Source organism: Canis lupus, chromosome 3, assembly GCF_011100685.1.
Source record: "Canis lupus familiaris isolate Mischka breed German Shepherd chromosome 3, alternate assembly UU_Cfam_GSD_1.0, whole genome shotgun sequence".
In the NCBI taxonomy this organism is placed as follows: domain Eukaryota; kingdom Metazoa; phylum Chordata; class Mammalia; order Carnivora; family Canidae; genus Canis; species Canis lupus.
The window spans coordinates 34,757,306-34,777,328 of record NC_049224.1 but is presented as its reverse complement, the minus strand read 5'-3'; the positions used below and the strand labels follow the sequence as shown (position 1 = coordinate 34,777,328).

Sequence of the window (20,023 nt, the reverse complement as noted above, 5' to 3'; positions counted from 1 at the left end):
GTTGTATTGGAAAAAGGAAGAAAAAAAAAAAAGAAGGGGTACCCACTGGTTCTATATACTGTAAATCTCTCAACTTCCTCTGGAACTTTCCAGTGCTGTTTGTTGAAGAACTTGCTTTTTCCCTGTTCTTGGAGCTGGTCTTCTGGGGTTTGGGGCCTACTGTCTGGATCTCAGGTGTGTGCACCTGGGGGAGGTGCCTGGCCCCCCACTGGGTGCCAGGCTCAGTGGGAGCTGTTTACCCCATGAGGCCCCTGTTCCTGGGCAGCCCCGCTCCATCCCAGGCACAGAGTGACACCAGGAGGAACAACAACACTGGCGGGGGCCAAGTCTCAGGCTCTGGAGTCAGCTCCCGCAGTAACTACCACAGTGTCCCAGTCCACACTGGCCTGGATGCTCTGGGGGTAGAGGGCGCTGATCTGCACAGCTTGGGGGCACCCAGTACTCTCCCCACCTCTGCCTGTCCCTGGGAAATGCAGGAGCTTGGGCTGTGTCCCCCGGCGCTCTGGGATCTGGGGCCTGTGCTGCTGGAATCATGCTCCCAGGCTGTGGCTTCTGAAGGCAGCAGGGTGCAGCTCCCTCTGCCTGAGCCACCACCTGAGCTTCTCCTGAGGCCCCGCAGGGCTCGCTCCAGCCCTTTCTCGAGCTCCGCGGGGTGTGGGGCGCTCCCCCCCAGGCACACTGCCTCTTATTACTGACTCCAGGAACCTGGAGGCTACACTGCCCCTCCTGCGGTTCTCCCCGAGTTCCCTGCTGAGCGCCTTTCTGGGAAGAATCTGGTATGGATTTTTCAAGTTCCTGCTTCTCTGGCGCTGGGCTTTCGTGTCCCTGGGAGACTTTTGCCCAGGCCTTAGTCTGGCTCCTCACAGGGGCCCCTCCCCCACTTGATTCTTTTTTATTTTTTTCTACCTTCCTACCTTGTTATAAGCACAAACTCTTCTTTCTGTAGCCTTCCAGCCGTTTTCTCTTTATTTTATTTATTTATTTTTAAAAAGATTTTATTTATTTATTCATGGGAGATACAGAGAGTAAGAGAGGCAGAGACACAGGCAGAGGGAGAAGCAGGCTCCATGCAGGGAGCCCGATGTGGGACATGATTCTGCGTCTCCAGGGTCACCCTCTGGGCCAAAGGCAGCGCTAAACTGTTGAGCCACCCAGGCTGCCCTGTTTTCTCTTTAAATCTCAGGTCGAATTCATAGGTTTTCAGGATGATTTGAAAGTTATCTAGGTAAGTTGGTGGGGACAGGTGACTTGTGGATCCTTCTCCTCTGCCATCTTGCCCTGCCCTCAACCAAGTATTTTTTATAAAAATAATGTTTTAACAGACCTCACTTTTTAGAGCAGTTTTAGGTTCAAAGGAAAACTGAAAAAAAGGTATAAATTTCCCATATACTCCCTCCCCACCATATACATAGCTTCCTCCACCATGAACATCCTCAACATGTGGTATATTCATTACAATTGATAAACCTAAACTGACACATCATTATCATCCAGACTCTATACTTTATATTAGTGTTCACTCTCAGTGTTGTATACTCTATGGGTTTGCACGATTATATAATGACATGTGTCCACCATTAGTATCATACAGAGTAGGTTTTTTTTTTTTCCAGAGTAGTTTCAATGACCTAAAAATCTTTTGTGCTCTGACTGTCCATTCCTCCTTCTTGTTTTCTATTAACTTTTAATGGTAGTCTTTGTATATAATTATTAATTTTGTATATAATTTTCTTTTTTCTTTCTTTCTTTCTTTCTTTTTCTTTTTTTCTTTCTTTCTTTCTTTCTTTCTTTCTTTCTTTCTTTGGTGAGGCTGTAGTTTCTTATTCTTTTGTCGATTTCTTTCTTCTGTTCTTTCTTTCTTTCTTCCTTCCTTCCTTCCTTCTTTCTTTTATTTTTTTGAGAGAGAGATGGCAAGGGAGAGCAGGAGGTGGAGAGAGGGAAAGAGGAAAAGGGAGAGAGAGAATCTTTAGGAGGCTCCAGGCTCAGTGCAGAGCTCAACATGGGGCTCAATCTCATAACCCTGAAATCATGACCTGAGAAAAAATCAAGAGTTCCATGTTTAATCAACTGAGCTACCCAGGCACTCCTATATATAATTTTCTAATAAACCCACTTAGTAAAGGGTTTTATTTCTTTTTTTGTTGTAACTGATTTCTCTTTAACTCTATAAGTATGTAATCATATCATTTGTAAATAATGATAATTTTGCCACTTACATTCCAATATTTTCACATCATTTATTCCTCTTATGAAATTGTTTTGACTAGAACATTCAGAAAAAGTAATAAACAATAGTGGTGAAATTACACATTCTTGCTGTACCTCTGTCTCAAAATTGAGTGATTTTAGGAGAGCATTTAACGAAAGGACTAATTATTAAAAGTGTAAGCAGAGATTTGGCAAAACATCAAGAGAAGATGGAGTGCTCTGGGCCAGTAAAAGTGAGAGAGCCTTTGTCTTTCAGAACAGAAATGGGGCAAGGAGAGCAGTGCTCACTCCCACAGGGAGTGCTCTAGGAAGAAGACCACCTATGTAGCAGTATCAAGATCTTCCTTTGTTTTAATTAAACATTACAGAAAGATAAACAGAATAGGGTAATATACTTGCCACCCATGATGAACAACTGTTAACATTTTGACATGATTCATTCAAATTCAACAAAAATTCCTTTACAGATATATTGCAATCCACCTCTCTTTGTTTGTTTCTTCCCAGGACAAATTCTTCCTTTCTGCTCCAGAGATATTCACTATCACACATTTTTGTGAATTTATACTTTTCACATAATATAGATATGGAGCAATACCTATGGAAAAGGTTTTTGGAACACTGAAGAAATGTTTTTTTAACCACTGATTGCCATTGTTTTAGAATATATCAATTGAGAAAAACCCTTATTTTAAAAATGGTTTCATCAGGAGCAGGAACATGAGGATAAAAGTAGCCAGGAGTCAAGGATCCATGTGGTTAGGCTCACCTCTATTACTATACATATGGTTAGGCTCACTTCTGTGACTAGGAGGTTGGTGGGCAAGTCGCTTAACCTATGTCCTCTGAATTCAATTTCTTTACTTTTAATGTGTTTGTAAAAAATTTCAGGCTTTGTGATCCATACAGTCTCTATCTCAACCACCCAGCTCTATTATTATAGTACAAAATCACCCATAAATATGTAAATGAGCAAGTGTGGCTGCTTTTTAATAACATTTTGTTATGATCATTGAAATTTGAATTCATATAATGTTCACATGCCAGAAAATATTATTCTTCTTTCTATTTATTTCAATCATTGAAAAAGGTAAAATCCATTCTTAGATCTGGACAAAAATAGATACTTGACCAGAATTAGCTCATGGGTCATAGTTTGCTGAAATCGTGCTCCCAGTAGTTTAGCAATAGTTAATATTGTTTACATATTTTGTAAATAAATAACATTATTTACATTTGAATGTAAAATATGACACTTCTTCAATTCTAAATATATCAGTACACATCTCCTAAGGATAAAGATAGTCTCCTGCTTAACTGCAATGTCATAATCATAACTAAAGAATTAACACTAATTCTCAAATATTACCTAATTTTTGGACCATCTTGAGTTTGACTTAGTGTGTCCAAGATGTCTTCCAGTATGTTTTTTCTTGTTAAGCATCTATTCAAAGTTTACTCATTACATTGCATTATTTTTTATTTTTTATTATTTTTTTTATTATTACATTGCATTTTAATGAATCTCTAGTCTTTTTAAAATAGCCCATGCTTTTCCTCCATGATTTTTAGCTTTGAAAAGTCTGAAAGTACCATTTCTGTGTCCAATATTCTGCATTTGTAGATTATTTTTTCTTGTGGGATTTTTTAAAAAAGATTTTATTTATTTTGAGAGAGAGAGAGTGAACATGAGAGAGATCAAACAGAGGGAGGGGCAGAGGGAGAGGTTAGAAGCAGACTCCCCACTGAGCAGGGAGCCTGATGTGTGACTTGACCCCAGAAACCTGGGTCATGACCTGAGCTGAAGGGAGATGCTTAACTGACTGAGCCACCCAGGTGCCCTCTTGTGGGATCTTCTCATGTTTTCTGTGAACTGATAGTTAAAGCTAGGTGATTACTTTAGATTCAGGGTAAACTTTTGTCAAGAGTACTTCATAGGTGATGCTGTGTGCTTCACATTCATTAGGAAGCAAATAACACCTGTTGTCCCCGGTGGTGACTAGCAGATTCTCTGTCATAAAGATACATTGTCCTTTCGCAATCAGCAAGGACTCTCTGTGGAGACTGTTGGGCACCTTCAAATATCTCGTTTTTCAACTGCCATTTCTCTAATGGCTTGGGTATTCAGTGATTCTCATCTGAATCAGTCATTACATTGAAAAATTGCTTATTTTAATTGCTCTGTAGATTGAAGGGATATTCATTTCAAAAGGACATACAGGAATCACCACTACTTGGTAGAAACTCTTTCTAAAATAAGTTAATGTGAAACATTGTTTTGGCCTTACTTAGTGAGGATAGCTGTGCAGGAACTGAAGGTGGTAAAAGACAGAGGACAAATGATAAGCCATGCCCACAAATTGGTTTTATAAAAGATTTGAGACATTTGTAAGCAGTACCCACCTTCTTTCTGCTATCACCATGACAACATAAGTGAGCCCGGCTAGAACCTTCCAATGGCAATTCCTATACTTAAGCTCCCAGTCCTATTGAGAAGAATATCCTTGATGTTTATTATATTCAGATTAAATATAAATGTCAGGGGAGCTGGAGGAGGGATGACATGTCAAGATGTATACTGTGGACCTTGTGTTTCACCAAGGATGGCCTCATTGCCACTTTTTCATTATTTAAAACAGTAAGGTTGGGATCCCTGGGTGGCGCAGTGGTTTAGCGCCTGCCTTTGGCCCACGGCGCGATCCTGGAGACCCGGGATCGAGTCCCACGTCAGGCTCCCGGTGCATGGAGCCTGCTTCTCCCTCTGCCTGTGTCTCTGCCTCTCTCTCTCTCTCTCTGTGACTATCATAAATAAATAAAAATTAAAAAAAAAATTTAAAACAGTAAGGTTATTGTTTGGTACAATAGCTAATACCTTGTTTTTTTAAAGTGGTTTTTTGTTGTTTGGCACTGTACTTAATTTGATGGTGTTCACGTAAAAAAAAGAAATGATTTACCTTTTTGGAGAAATCAAGCATCTAAACATAGAAAAGGAAAGTCTGAAAGACTTCTGGTCTTTCTGAAACAATGACACACTTTTACCTATGCATCCCACAAGAACAGCTAAAATCCCACCCCTGGTCATTATATATAAAATAAGCATAAAACTCAGAAAAGTGGAGAGTAAAAGGCAACCTGCTGGGAACCTCAAGACTATGAAATGTCATACCTTTGAGCTTCTTTTTGCCTCATATATGCTGGACTGTATTCTGGAGAAGTCAATAACCCAGAAATGTCAATGAGCACAGACAACAGAAGCTCCAAGAAAAGCTTGCTTACCTCTACTTAAAAGGCCAGGAAAGGGACAGTCTAGGAAGACAGATAATTTTAGAAAAAACTCCAGACACACACCACAGGAAAACCACAGCCTCATGGTAGTGTCAACTCTCTAGTGGGGAAAGATCTCCCACAGCCAGTGGTATCCTGATCCTGAGTTTTGATACTATACTCTTGTTATGTAAAATGCAACCATTGAGAAAAACAGGGTGAAGAATACTAAGGACCTCTCTGTGTTGCTTTGCATTGCAAATAATTGGTTAATTAATTAATTAATTAATTGATGTATAATTGATACACAATGTTATAATAGTTTCAGGTGTACAACTTAGTGATTTGACAATTCTATACATTACCCAGTGTTCACCGTGATAAATATGGTTGTTATCTGTCACCCTAAAGTTCCTACAATATTATTGACTATATTCCCCATGTGGTACTTATCATGTCTCTAACTTATAATTTTTATAACTGGAAGTTTGTACCTCTTAGTCCCCTTTATCTATTTCCCCCATCCCCGACACCGCCTCCCTTCTGGCAACCACCAGTTTATTCTTTGTATTTATGATTCTATTTTTTTTATTTCAAAATGAAAAGTTAAATTAAAAATGCCAACTGTTGGATGATATTTTTCTTTTTTCATCTGGGTGCTTTGTAGTTACTTTAGTGTACATTGACCAGGTTCAGTGTCTTATGTCAAAACAATTAGAACAAATAACTGCTTGCCTATTTAATTCTGGTACAATGTCCCTAAATAGTAGCTTCAAAGGAGTGCCATTTAGAACTGGGAAAATTCATCTTTAAATGGAAGATTAGGGGAACCCTGGGTGGCTCAGTGGTTTAGTGCCTGCCTTCAGCCCAGAGCATGATCCTGGAGTCCCGGGATCGAGTCCTACATCAGGCTCCCTGCATGGAACCTGATTCTCCCTCTGCCTGTGTCTCTGCCTCTCTCTCTCTCTCTCTCTCTCTCTGTCTCTCAGGAATAAAAAAAAAATGGAAGATTTAGGAGAAACTTTGGTGGTCCTATGGAAAAGTCAGGTTACATTTATGAGTAAAGCATACAAAAGAGAAAGCTATCAAGGACAATCATAGGAAGCCATGGAAACATTTTTGTAACAAAACTCCACTTATCTCAAAAAAAAAAAAAAACCCTGATAATGTTACCCTTTCTTTATTCATTTCAATGTAATTCAATATAAAATTTAAGTAAGAACAATGGTCACCAAAAGGGACATTAATAAAGGGAGCTCTGCTTTCAACCTACAGAAATTATTTTTTTCACACTTACTTACTACTCTGAGATACATCAAAGATCAAAATAAGAAAGGTCCCCATGCCCATGAACGTTGGGGATGCTCACATCTAGGACACAGCCTGGAACCTTCTAGAAGCAAAGTAGTATAACAATGTTGGATGGAATCCAGGGTTTGCAGCCTGAAGCAGAACAAAACATAACAGCCACAAATACCAAACAGATCCCTCTTCTAGGGACTCCTAAATTTAGCACATCCCAAGACTTGACATATGCAAACATAACTTTGTGGATGGGGGTCAGTGAAGCACCAAAGATCCCCATCTAGTAATTATCTTCTTAAAATTATCTCCTTGTGGATATGTTAACATGCTTTTGGTTTTCTGTTTGCTTTTTCCAGTTTATCACCAAATGGGTTCCAGGAAACTTTGAGAATCTGTCCCTCATGCCCATCCTCCCCCGTTTCACCAACCAAAGAACAAAGATTTTCTTTTTGTAAATTACTAGGATAGGTAGAGAAGCAAAGCAAAAAGTCTACTGCATAGGAAAAGGGGGGCATTTGACATTCACTAAAATGTAACTTATTCTTCCAGGAGGAACTCACTTTGCAACAAAAGCATCTTCACAAAATAGGCAGGCAGAAGGACTGAAGAATTTAAAACCAGCCATGATTATGTTTGAGCCTCTGGGAAGTGCGTGGGTGCATTTGAGAGGCATGAATGTTACTGGCTGGCATGGCAACAACTGGACTCTGGTTTTCTTTTCCTCAATACCTGAGACAAAGGTACTGGTAGAGAGGCTGGTTTTATTTTTCTTGTCTTGACAGGGTGGGCTTTTCCTTCTTCTGAAACTGATGCTTAGCTGGGCTTGCACAGATAGAAAAAATTAGAACTTGAAAAATGTAGCATCTTGAGGAAATATGAGTAAATTCCTGAAATAGTTTCCATTTATTGAATACCAACAAAATACTATTTTATTATTTAGTATATATTGTTTCATTTTTTGCTATTGTATACATTTTATAGAAAAGGAAATAAAGACTTCAGGAAATAAGAACTCACCAAGTTCACTTAGCATGTAACCCTTGCACAAAATTGTCCACCTAAAGAAGAAATCACAGAAGTGTGCTCTTAAATAAGAGCGCATTTCTCCAGTTCCCGCTGGTGGTCCCAGCTTCAGATTCCATGATTTATTTGTTGTGTATAAGGCTTGCATGTGTGCAGTCAATATTTCAATGCCCATCTATAATGTACATAGTACTGCAGAGGAAATAAGAGAAATATAAGGCTTCCAGGGATATAAGACTTCAGCAGATAAAACAATTATAGAAAAACCATATCTCCTTGCTCTGGATTTAAAGAGAATTGTCCCCACACAAGGAAAAGTGAGCTTTTTTTTTTGGATCAATATGTTTGCTACTTAAACAAAAACATCATGGAACATGAAGTGGAATAAAACACCCTGTATTCTCTGAGATGGCACAGTTCTGGCATATTGTTTGAGCTATCACTGCACTGATGAGGTTAACCTTTTAATATCCAGCACTGTGCTGAGACACATCCATGCAGGATCTCAACCAATTTCTTGCTCAAGCATTATAGAAACTTGTTTACCCTGCAATTTTTTTTTTAATTTTGCTTTCCACTCTCATCAAGATTGCACCAAGCGGATGACTGACCTACTTTTGCTGCAGTGTTTGATTTGCTTTTAATTATAGCAATTACAGTGCCCTAATCACTGGTATCATCCCCAGGATGTTGGTTTTTTTCTTAATGTTATTGAACTCAGATTACACAGCTTTGGTGCCAGCGTGAAGCCTGCTAATGATCCAGGGATGGAGCTGGTGGTCTTAAGGATGCGTTAGAGGTCAAGAGCCTGTTTTCAAGATTTCTCCAGTGGCTGCTGGGCTGACCTCATTGTAAAGAGATGTTCCTTGGCATGCCCCAGGGAAACCTGAGTTGCCCTGATAATGTCCTGGAAAAAAAAGATTCTTTTAGGAGACCCAGCAGAGTGAGGCATTCGAGTTCTACAGAACAGAGTTTTCAGCATGAATTTGAAATCTTTTCAAAATTTAAAACATTTCTAAAAAAATGTTTTCCAGATGTCTTCTACTTCTCTCCTCTCCCTTCCTACCTTACTATTCTTAATCCTTGTCTTAGTCAGTTTAGGGAGTTGTAACAAATATACCATAGACTAAGTAGCTTAAACAGTGAACATGTATTTTTCATAGTTTCAGAGGCTGTGAAGTCCAGGATCAAGGTGCTGGTAGATCTGGTGTCTGGTGAGGGTCCTCTCTGGTTAGCAGACAGCTCTCTTCTTTTTGTAACTTCACATGGCAGAGAGTAGTGAGAGAGTAAGCTCTCTTCTGTCTCTTACAAGGCCACTCATACCATCATGAGGGGTTCATCTTCATGACCTAATTGCTTCCTACAGGCTCCATCTCTAAAAAATGCCATTGCATTGGGGGATAGGATTTCAACATATGAATTTTGGGAGAACAGAAGCATTCAGTTCAGAACAATTTCCAAATTCAAAACATCTCTTGAACGACCTCTATAAAATTGCTAATAATAATAATAATAATAATAATAGCATTTATGGAGACTAACCATATGCAAGTATAACCCCTTTCTTTTTCTTTTCTTTTTCAGGGGGCAGAGTGAGAGAGAGAGGATCTTACTTAACCAGGCTCCATGCCAAGTGCAGAGCCTGACTTAAGGCTTGATCTCACAACCCTGAGATCATGACCTGAGCTGAAATCAAGAGCTGGAGGCTTAACTGACTGAGCTACCCGGGCACATTGATAACTAACATTTCTGCAGTGCAGAGCAAGGTTCCAATTCATGTGATCTGTGGTGTCTCCAGTGAATTCTTCCTATGTAGGATGCAATCCGAGCACCCATTAGTATAAAAAGACATGTCAGGAGAGGCTCCATATTCATGAGGCTCAGTGGAGACTGGGAATCTAACGTAACAAAGCATTGCCCTTCATTGGGAAACCAGCTTCAAGTTAATTAAATTGATAGTATAGAAAAAAAGGGTGGTGATTAATGATTTTTACTCTTCTGGTTTGATGAAATATATGCAGTCAAATATAATTAATTTTCACCTTCACAATGGTGGAATGATGAGTCTGCTAGTGAGGTGTGGAATTATAGGATGCTCAGATGCTCCTTATAGAAAGGCTGAGCACAGAGCCCCACCTAACTCAAGTCATTTTTTACCTCCTCTCTGTATATGGAAGCACTAATTTACTTAGAGATTGTTGATATACTAATTACAATCACACTCACCTACTCATTAAAGTAACTCCTCCAAGGAATTTCCCCATCCTTTTAAATCTGTACTAATTGCAGGTCTATTTTTAAAGTACAGCAGAATGATAGAGAATAAGAGACCTGGGTTGGAATCCAGACTCTTCCACTTACTGACTGTAATATTAGACAAGTTATGAGCCTTTGTGAGTCTCAGTTTCTTTACCTATAAAGTGGAGATAATCATATCCTTCCCTGGTCTGAAGGCTATGAAGAAGAAATGACAGCCAATCCCCCCAACAGTGTGCTATGGTGAGTTTACAGTATAAATTTCTGGTCCATATTTTTGCATTTAATTAATCTGGATTTTGACTTTTTACTAATTTCAACTGCTCTCCTTCTAACAAATACAACCAGAACAGCATTTTTCTTTTCTTGTTTCTTGGACTATTAGTACAGTTTTCTTTCAATAAATGTCTTGTGTGCAGTGATTTTCTTGGCATGCTATTGAAGTTAGTTTAACTGTAAAATGGTGAAACTGATTTCAGAAGTGAAACCAGAGGCTTCTCTCCACATTGGTAGGTATAGAAGAATGTGTCTTCCATGGTATCTCATGAATTAATCTAATTGTAAGGAGGCTATAAGGATTTTTGTGTCTTTACTCTGCATCTTTTGTTCTTTGATACTTGGAAGAGATTTTTCTTGCCTTTTGGGGTATTTCAAGAGGACAAGCCTTAGTCTTCATAAGCAGCTCTTTTGACTACTCTATGAAGCACAGGGATTTGTCAGACATCACATGCTCATGGTTGCCTTTTAATTCAAGTGAAGGACATAGTGAGTCTTTAGGGGAGGTAAGGCAAAGTACAGAGAGATTCAAACATGAGAGGACACAATCCTACTGATAGGTGAGGAGAAACTTACTGGAGAAGGTCTGTTTGGAGCAGGACTTGAGACTGAGAAGGCTCTCAGTAGCCTGAAAGGAGAGGCTGGGAAATCCCAGCCCTGTTGAGGATCTGTATCAACAATGACACAAATGTGGAAAGCTCTGACAAATGCTCAGTCACCAGAGAAAAGTGCAAGTTCTTTGCAGCAGAGGGAAGCTGCAGAGCAGAAAAATTAGGCTGCAGGTTGAGCTGCTGCTCTCCTGTGGAGGACCTGGACTATGGGATTTAACTTGTAAGAAGTGTTGAGCCATTAACAGATTTTGAAGTTTGCCATTCTTTGGAAGACATGGGTCTTGTGGCCCAGGCATTGTGAACAATACAGCTCTGTTTCTGCTTTCCATAAGAATCAAGTTCCCAGGATTGCTGGGAGGATATAAAAGCATTGCCTATTCAGGTTTGCCATCTAAGGGATAGCTAAGCTGACACTCAAGGATGTCAGGTAAGAGATGGATGAAGTTGGTGAGACAGGTCAGGTTAGATGCAGTAGAATGTGAAAAAGTGGGAAAGAGAGACCTTAGTGATTTGCAGAGCTGAAAATAGTGTTCTTTTAACTGAATGAGATAATTTACTAACCCAGCATCACTTGTTCTAATGCTTTTTGTTGGCAGCTGGGAGGGATCTGGGTTGGCAACACTGATTTGAGACTCCTTAACAGATGAAAGTTGAAAGCAAGAAGGGATTAAGATCCTCCCAGTGAATAAGTGATTATGAGATATGGGCCTAGTGAGGAACCAATGCTACGGGGACCAGTATAGTCATAGAGGCAGGAGAAAATCTACAAACAGGAGTTGGGTGAAGACAGTGTACAGACACTCTTTACCTTCACTTCATGTTCTTTCCAGTTTGAGAAGTGAGAAAGGTAAAAGCAAAAACAGTCCAAAATTTTCCCAGAGGCCTTTGTAAGTAAGAGTATCTAGATGCATCAATGTAGCACATGGACAGCTGCAGGGAATAGAGGCTATTTTTCTCCTGCTGGCAATACTGGTAAACAGTCTGTGAATCCATGAGTGTCGGTGGTGGTTACAGTGGCTTAACTCAGCATTCCAGTGTAGTTACCAGCTTTGTTCGTTCTAAGAGGCAATTGAGGTCACTAGTGTGGCAGCTGCAACTTCCTGGTCTCTAACATTGCTGCTTTGCTGATGTACTATCAAATTCTGTATCCCAGTGAAAGACACTGACTTCTGCTCTTATAGTCCAGTCAGTGATTTTTGTTAAACAACTGATTCTCTGGATTAAAATTTTTTTTTCTTTTCAAAATACCTAGAAATTCTTTTTTTTATTTTTTTAGTTTTTTGATTTTTATTTATTTATGATAGTCACAGAGAGAGAGAGAGAGAGAGGCAGAGACACAGGCAGAGGGAGAAGCAGGCTCCATGCACGGGGAGCCCGATGTGGGACTCGATCCTGGGTCTCCAGGATCGCGCCCTGGGCCAAAGGCAGGCGCCAAACCGCTGCGCCACCCAGGGATCCCAGAAATTCTTTTTTCTTGCAAAGAACTGGGACTCATAAAGGAAATTTAGGAAGCCCAGAGAAGAGACTGTTTCAAGAAGGTGGGCGTGAGCTACTGGTATCACATGTTGCCAAGAGCTAATAAAAGTAAGAAGCAAAAGATGTCTGCTGTGTTTGGAAGTTGTTTCCTATCAAAGTGGCTCCAGGGTGCCATAGGTCAGGCAGCAGGGTCACCTAGACAGGTATGTGCCCCAGGGTAGGCTGATCATGTCATGCTCCTTCAGTGTTCCCTAATTAACATCTTTTTTTTTTCTATTAATAGATATTAACCCATATGTCAGCTCTCACCTAGGTATGTTAATTGGACTCTTCCAAAACAAAACTCCTTTTTTATGATAACATTATTAAAAGATGAAAAAAATTAATGATGACTGTTGGGGAGATAGAAGTTTTCACTGCATAACGATTTCACATGGGGGCATTTTGAGTAGACATGCTTCCTCCCCAAGGTTCTTTGTTTCCGCACCATGGATACTATGTCTACTTTGCCTTTCTCCTGCTTCAGTTCTCAAGCCATTAGGCCCCTGACTCTTCGTTTCCAGATTCTTCCTCTTCCTTTTCAAACTCTCTCCTTATTTCATGCAAAGAGATTTAGCATTGTGGAAGCATCAGTCTCCAAGCTTGTATACACCCACCATTAGTCAAAACTTTTAAGTATGCCAATTTGCTCTGACTAAATCATGTTCCCAGGATCAGTTCTCCCTAGATGCTAATGGACCATTATAATGATCAACAAAAAAAGTTTGCCTGCCAAGTGTTCAAATCCACATAAAGAATTTGTTACATTCACTGAGCAGGAGTATAAACAATATGCATTTCATTGGTTCTATAAGAAGACTCCAGTAAATACTTGTGTTCATTAATATAATATTTCTAACTTTTGCTCATTATATTTAGTGCTTCATTATAAGGAAATGGGTAATAGAGAGAAAATTAAAGTTGTTAGGACATGGAGGTCAAGGAATAAAGAGGTTAGATTTTGCATGGGTCATCCACAAACAGCGAAGTTGTCTAGGATTGACAGCATCACTGTGTGTGGAAAGGAAGGTGGTGGACCAAGGACTGATATGTTTAATAAATAAATGAGAGCACCAGGGAGATGTATGAATGGCAAGAATTTGGAGGGATAGATAGTAGAAGAGGAGAGCTTTTATATGACTAGGGAGTAGTAATAGTATGAAAATTACATTGGAGATGAAGAAAGATTTTCACGATACTTACATTTGAGAAATAAAGTTAGTGTCTAGGTTATCAATATGTAAAAGAACAGGAATCAGGGCTTGTTTAGGAAACTAGGTCAGTGGTCCAGGAACAAAACAATGAGGGATTTAAGCATGTCAGTGAGAGGGTTTGAGTAGGGGATGTCGTATCTGCTAAATTCCGTGTCAGGGATACTTCTATCTTGTAACTTTAGTGGCAGTAGGAATTGAAAGGGGGATCAAGATAAGACGGGCTATTAGTAGTAACAAACTCTGAAATCTCATAGCAGAGCACAACACAAGTTGAAGGCAAGTTCATACAAAGCCCAATGCTGACCAGAATGAGGCTTCTCCATGATCTGAATCTCGGCCAGGATTCCTCCATTTTGTTATACTGCCATCTTATTGCATTCTTCCAAGTCAAGAAAATGTGTAGAAAATTGTGTAGGCTCATAATTGCATAAGAAAGAGAAAGATCATAAGGAAAATAAGAAAAGAAAAAAAAGAAAATAGCTGTAGAGTGTTCCAAGCAGTAGAGTAAAGGGATAGGGTTGCAAGGGAGACAACTCTAAGAATACTTTTTAAGATTATTTTGACTTTTGAACTATGTATATGTGAGTGTATATGCATCAATGTGTGTGTATATATTATTTGTCCATACATACATGACATCTCCAAAAAGTTAAATCAAAGAAAAAGATAGACCCTAATATTGAACACAAATAGAAACAAATAAATCCAAATATATATCAAATTGATAAAATAGATGTAGAGAAAATTATTAAAGTAATCCTTTATGTAGTTGTCTGAACATATTTAGTAAGATATATTCTACAGGCGATGAGAACTATAAACATTTTTTAAAAGTTTATTTATTTATTTTTAAAGATTTTATTTACTTATTCATGAGAGGCACAGAGATAGAGGCAGAGACATAGGCAGAGGAAGAAGCAGGCTCCCTGTAGGGAACTTGATGCAAGACTCGATCCCAGGACCCCAGGATCATGCTCTGAGCCAAAGGCAGATGCTCAACCACTGTGCCACCCAAGTGTACCTTATTTATTTATTTTAGAGAGAGAGAGAGAGAGGGAGCATGCATGCATGTGCTGCGGGGAGGAGCAGAGAGAGAGAGAGAGGCTTAAGCAGACTCTGTGCCAAGTGCTGGAGCCTGACTCAGTGCTCAATCTCACTGCCTTGAGATCAGGACCTGAGCTGAAGCCAAGAGTCCAGTGCTAAACCAACTTTAGCATCTAGGTACCCTAAAGCTCATTTGGTATTTTTATTATTAATTTTGGTGTTGTAATATTGGTGTTTGAAATTTTTAATGAGTATTATAGGATAAAGCAAATGAATAAAAATGTTAACATTTTTAGGAACCATGATTTTCATGTAAGATTTAGAAAAATTAAATAGACAAAGTAAGATAAACTTCATACAATTAAATTTTATTTGGAGCTTTGGTGGTATAGTGGTGAGCATAGCTGCCTTCCAATTAAATTTTATTTGGAAATAGCAATATGAACTTCCCATTGTTGTTTTAAGATTTTATTTATTTCTTTGAGAGAGAGAGCAAAAGGGGGGGCAGAGGGAGAGGGAGAAGCAGGATCCCCACTGAGCAGAGAGCTTGAAGTGGGGTTGGATCCTAGTACCCTGGGATCATGAACTGATTTGAGAGCAGAAGCTTAACTGACTGAGCCAACCAGCACCCCAGCCATTTTTTAAAAAAAATATTTCTTAGTTCAGTTCACTGAACAGGCCCAGAAGCAATGACACCCCAGTGTCAATGAGTCTATGTAGATTCCCCACAGAGGAGTAACTAGGTCTCCTTTGTGAAATGCTGAGCCTAGGTTAGGTAGGGCAGGAAGAGAATAAAATGAGTCTGAAGTATCATGTTGAGCCAGAAAGTAAGGTAGGACACAAACACTCATCAAGTAGTGTCAAAAAGATGTGGGCACCAGTTTGAAAGGACTCATGCAGCAGGGAACAATTTAAACATGAAAAAAGATGAATATAATTGATAGTATCTTATGGCTGATAAATAATATTTTCCATGAAGACCGTGTGTGTATTACGTGTGCATGTATGTGTGTTTGTGAGTGTGGATACAAGTGCGCTCCCACGTGTTCTATGTTCTTTATACAATTTAACTGAAAGTCTTCCCACTGAGATGAATGGTCTACATCTCTTTCTCTTGAATCCAGATCAGTTTTTGTGGCTACTTGGACCTGGGGAAAAATGAGTGACTTCTGAAGAGAGGTCATAGAGAAGGTAAAGCTTAAAGCCTGCCTCTCTCCCTTCCTCTCCTAAAAATTGCCCTTGACCCCAGACAGTGAAGAAACCAACACAGTAATATTCAGAGAGGACTGTGTGGAGAGGAACTGAGGCTAGAAGCAACAGTCAGACATGTGCATAGTGACCCTTCAGATCATCTCAGTTCCTGTCTTTCCATCTTCCAGCTGAGATGAGCAAAGATGAACCATTCCTGCTGTGCTCTGCTCAAAGCCCTGACCCATATAACTAGTGAGAACAATAAATGGTTATTTTATGCCACTACATTCTGAGATAATTTTATGTATTTACTTTTATGACCTTTTAAAAATTGTGGTAAAATATACATGACATAAAATTTACCAGCTTAACTATTTTTAAGTATACGATTTATTGGCATTAAGTATATTTACATTGTTATGCAGTCATTACTACAATCTATTTCTAGAACTCTCTCAATTTCCCAAACTAAAACTCTGTACTCATTAAATAATAACTCTCTATTTCTCATTATCCCTGGCAACCACCATTTTACTTTCTGTCTCATGAATATCACTATTTGAAGTACCTTCTATAAGTGAAATCATACAGCATTTTTTCTTTTGTAATTGGCTAATTTCACTTAGATTAATATCTTCAAGCTACATCCATGTTGTAGCCAATGTCAGGATTTCCTTCCTTTTTTAAGACCAAATTGCATTCCATTATATATATATATATATTCCATATAAAATGGAAAATAATAAAATAATATATAAATATATATATAAAACCATTCCATTATATGTATATGTTTTCCATTGATATAATATTTTACACAGCCATAATGACTAAAACATACACCAAATGAACAGAAATTAAGGAATTCAGAATGATATTCCAAAAAAAAAGAAAGAGAAAAAAAATGAAAGCTCTTCTTGATAAAAGAACATCACCTAATCAATGCCAAAAAAAACATAGAATGTGAAAAAAAAAACATTTTGCAAATACAAATATAAAAACTGATTCTGGCAAGAATTATCAAATAGATGCTGAGATTGTTATGTGAAAGATTTTGGGGGAGCAGTGTTCATCCAATGCAAAGTATCACCCCTTCAAATCCATATGGATTTCTTTTTTTTTTTTTTAATTTTTTTTTAACTTTTTATTTATTTACGATAGGCACACAGTGAGAGAGAGAGAGGCAGAGACACAGGCAGAGGGAGAAGCAGGCTCCATGCACCGGGAGCCTGACGTGGGATTCAATCCCGGATATCCAAGATCGCGCCCTGGGCCAAAGGCAGGCACCAAACTGCTGCGCCACCCAGGGATCCCTCCATATGGATTTCAAAGAAGATGCAGTGCTAAGACTGAGAGATCAAGTAGTTACCACCTTTACTGAAAGATCAGTTAGCATCACCAATGGTGGGCAAACTGACATGTATCTTCTGAGGTACCTGTGTCACCTGTGTAGTATTTTTGCCAAAATGCTTACTCCAGAAGTATCACATATCTAGATATAACTTAGAGTTCACAGAGAAAATAAAGGAGACAGAAATATACTAGATGACACCATGAGGAAACTGGCAAATTCAGAATGTGGAACAGTCTACAAGACAATCATCCTGGAGATACGGTCGTTAGATATTCCTTTCTGCCCCTGGACGCCGCCGAGGAAGCATCGTTAAAGTCTCCCCTCCCGCGGCCGCCATGTCTAAGTCAGAGTCTCCCAAAGAGCCCGAGCAGCTGCGGAAGCTCTTCATCGGAGGTTTGAGCTTCGAAACGACCGATGAGAGTCTGAGGAGCCATTTTGAGCAATGGGGGACGCTTCCGGACTGTGTGGTAATGAGGGACCCCAACACCAAGCGCTCCAGAGGCTTTGGGTTGGTCACGTAGGCCCCCGTCGAGGAGGTGGACGCGGCCACGAACGCTGGGCCGCACAAGGTGGAAGGGAGAGTCGTGGAACCAAAGAGGGCTGTCTCCCCAGAAGATTCTCAAAGACCCGGTGCCCACTTAACTGTGAAAAAGATTTTTGTCGGTGGCATTAAAGAAGACACCGAAGAACATCATCTAAGAGATTATTTTGAACAGTGCGGGAAAATTGAAGTGATTGAGATCATGACTGACCGAGGCAGTGGCAAAAAGAGAGGTTTCGCTTTTGTGACCTTTGATGACCACGACTCTGTAGACAAGATTGTCATTCAAAAATACCACACTGTGAATGGCCACAACTGTGAAGTAAGGAAAGCCCTATCGAAGCAAGAGATGGCTAGTGCTTCCTCCAGCCAAAGAGGCCGAAGTGGTTCTGGAAACTTTGGTGCTGGTCGTGGAGGTGGTTTTGGTGGGAATGACAACTTTGGTCGTGGAGGGAACTTCAGTGGTCGAGGTGGCTTCGGTGGCAGTCGAGGTGGTGGTGGATACGGTGGCAGTGGGGATGGCTAGAACGGATTTGGTAATGACCGAAGCAACTTTGGAGGTGGCGGAAGCTATAATGATTTTGGCAATTACAACAATCAATCCTCAAATTTTGGACCCATGAAAGGAGGAAATTTTGGAGGCAGAAGCTCTGGCCCCTATGGTGGTGGAGGCCAATACTTTGCCAAACCACGAAACCAAGGTGGCTATGGCGGTTCCAGCAGCAGCAGCTATGGCAGTGGCAGGTTTTTAATTACTGACGGGAAACAAAGCTTAGCAGGAGAGGAGAGCCACAGAAGGGACAGGGAAGCTACAGGTTACAACAGATTTGTGAACTCAGCCAAGCACAGTGGTGGCAGGGCCTAGCTGCTACAAAGAAGACATGTTTTAGACAATACTCATGTGTATGGGCAAAAAACTCGAGGACTGTATTTGTGACTAATTGTATAATAGGTTATTTTAGTTTCTGTTCTGTGGAAAGTGTAAAGCATTCCAACAAAGGGTTTTAATGTAGATTTTTTTTTTTGCACCCATGCTGTTGATTGCTAAATGTAATAGTCTGATCATGACGCTGAATAAATGTGTCTTTAAAAAAAAAAAAAAAGACAACCATCCTGGACTTTGAGAAAGTCAATGACTGGATAAGTAGAGGAATGTTCTAGGTTCTAGGTTCTAAAAAACTAAAGGAGTTTAGGAGTCTGATATACACATGACCTTTGATTGGATCTTTTCTGGGAATTAGGAGGAAAAAAACTATAAAATGAATTTTGTGTATAATTTATAAAATTTAAATATGGAATGTGTATAGATAATATTACAGAATTACCTTATTCTTACATCCTAGGCTATATGGAGCTCAAATGTTGGAATACTTATAATATAATTTCAAATGAGTTTGAACACATACAAAAAATGTACATTTATTTAGCGATAAAGCAAATATGGCAAGATGTTAACAAGTGTTGAATCTAGATGAAGAGTACTTTGGTGTTTATTATACTCTTCTTTCAACTCTTTTGTATATTTGAAAAATTTTATAATAAAATACTAAAGAAATAATAACTAAATCCAGGGGTTTTGAACAATGGGTTTGAACTCTCCAACTTGTGTGTAGAGTTTTATTTATTTGGTGTATCCGAGACCTTCTTTTCATACTGATGTCTATTTGAATAGAGGTTTTCTGAATCTTGTTAGATGACCCACTATACATTTGTCTTAGACACTAGTACTCTGTATCAGACTTTTTAGGAGATAGGATTTTACAGTAGTTCTCTTTCTCTTGCTCTCTGAAGGAGAGTCTTGGGAAACATTTGATTGGATTTCTTTTCATCTGACCCTATTATCTGGTAATTTCCACGTTCAGCCTGCTTTTTGTTTACTTTCTCTCTACAACAATAAGAGCATCACTGTAATTATTTTTTGTATAGTGTACATAGTTCTAATTATGATACTTAATATCACAGAACAACATCTGTATAACAGTAAAGTACAATCGCTAGAAATTGCTGTTAACATCTAATCCTAAGGATTGAATTCAAGTTTCTTGGTTTTAAGATCAATTGGGTTTTTTTCTTTTCCCTATACTTTCATAAACCTAAGATTCATTTTGGGAGACTTACTAAAATTCAAATTCTGTGTTGTGCATCCAAAGATCTGGTTTGATAAGTCTGGGCTCAGGTTCTGAGGTCTGCATTTTTAACCAGGAGTCAGGTAATCCTCCTG

The 20,023-nt window shown here is 39.2% G+C and overlaps 1 long non-coding RNA gene and 1 pseudogene across 2 annotated transcripts in view; one reads left to right on the top strand and one right to left on the bottom strand.

Moving 5' to 3' along the window:
* LOC119871185 overlaps positions 1–14,091 on the bottom strand; it is a 29,585-nt gene extending 15,494 nt beyond the window's left edge. Inside the window, exons 1-2 of one of the 2 annotated variants that reach the window (XR_005356892.1) lie at positions 13,977–14,091; positions 7,795–7,992 (exon numbers count right to left, since the gene is read on the bottom strand). This is a non-coding gene — a long non-coding RNA (uncharacterized LOC119871185). The remainder of the gene's footprint in view (positions 1–7,794; positions 7,993–13,976) is intronic. The other variant, XR_005356893.1, reaches the window with a different exon arrangement.
* A 3,415-nt stretch (positions 14,092–17,506) lies between these two features.
* LOC100685027 lies at positions 17,507–18,541 on the top strand (annotated as a pseudogene).
* Positions 18,542–20,023: the final 1,482 nt, after the last annotated feature.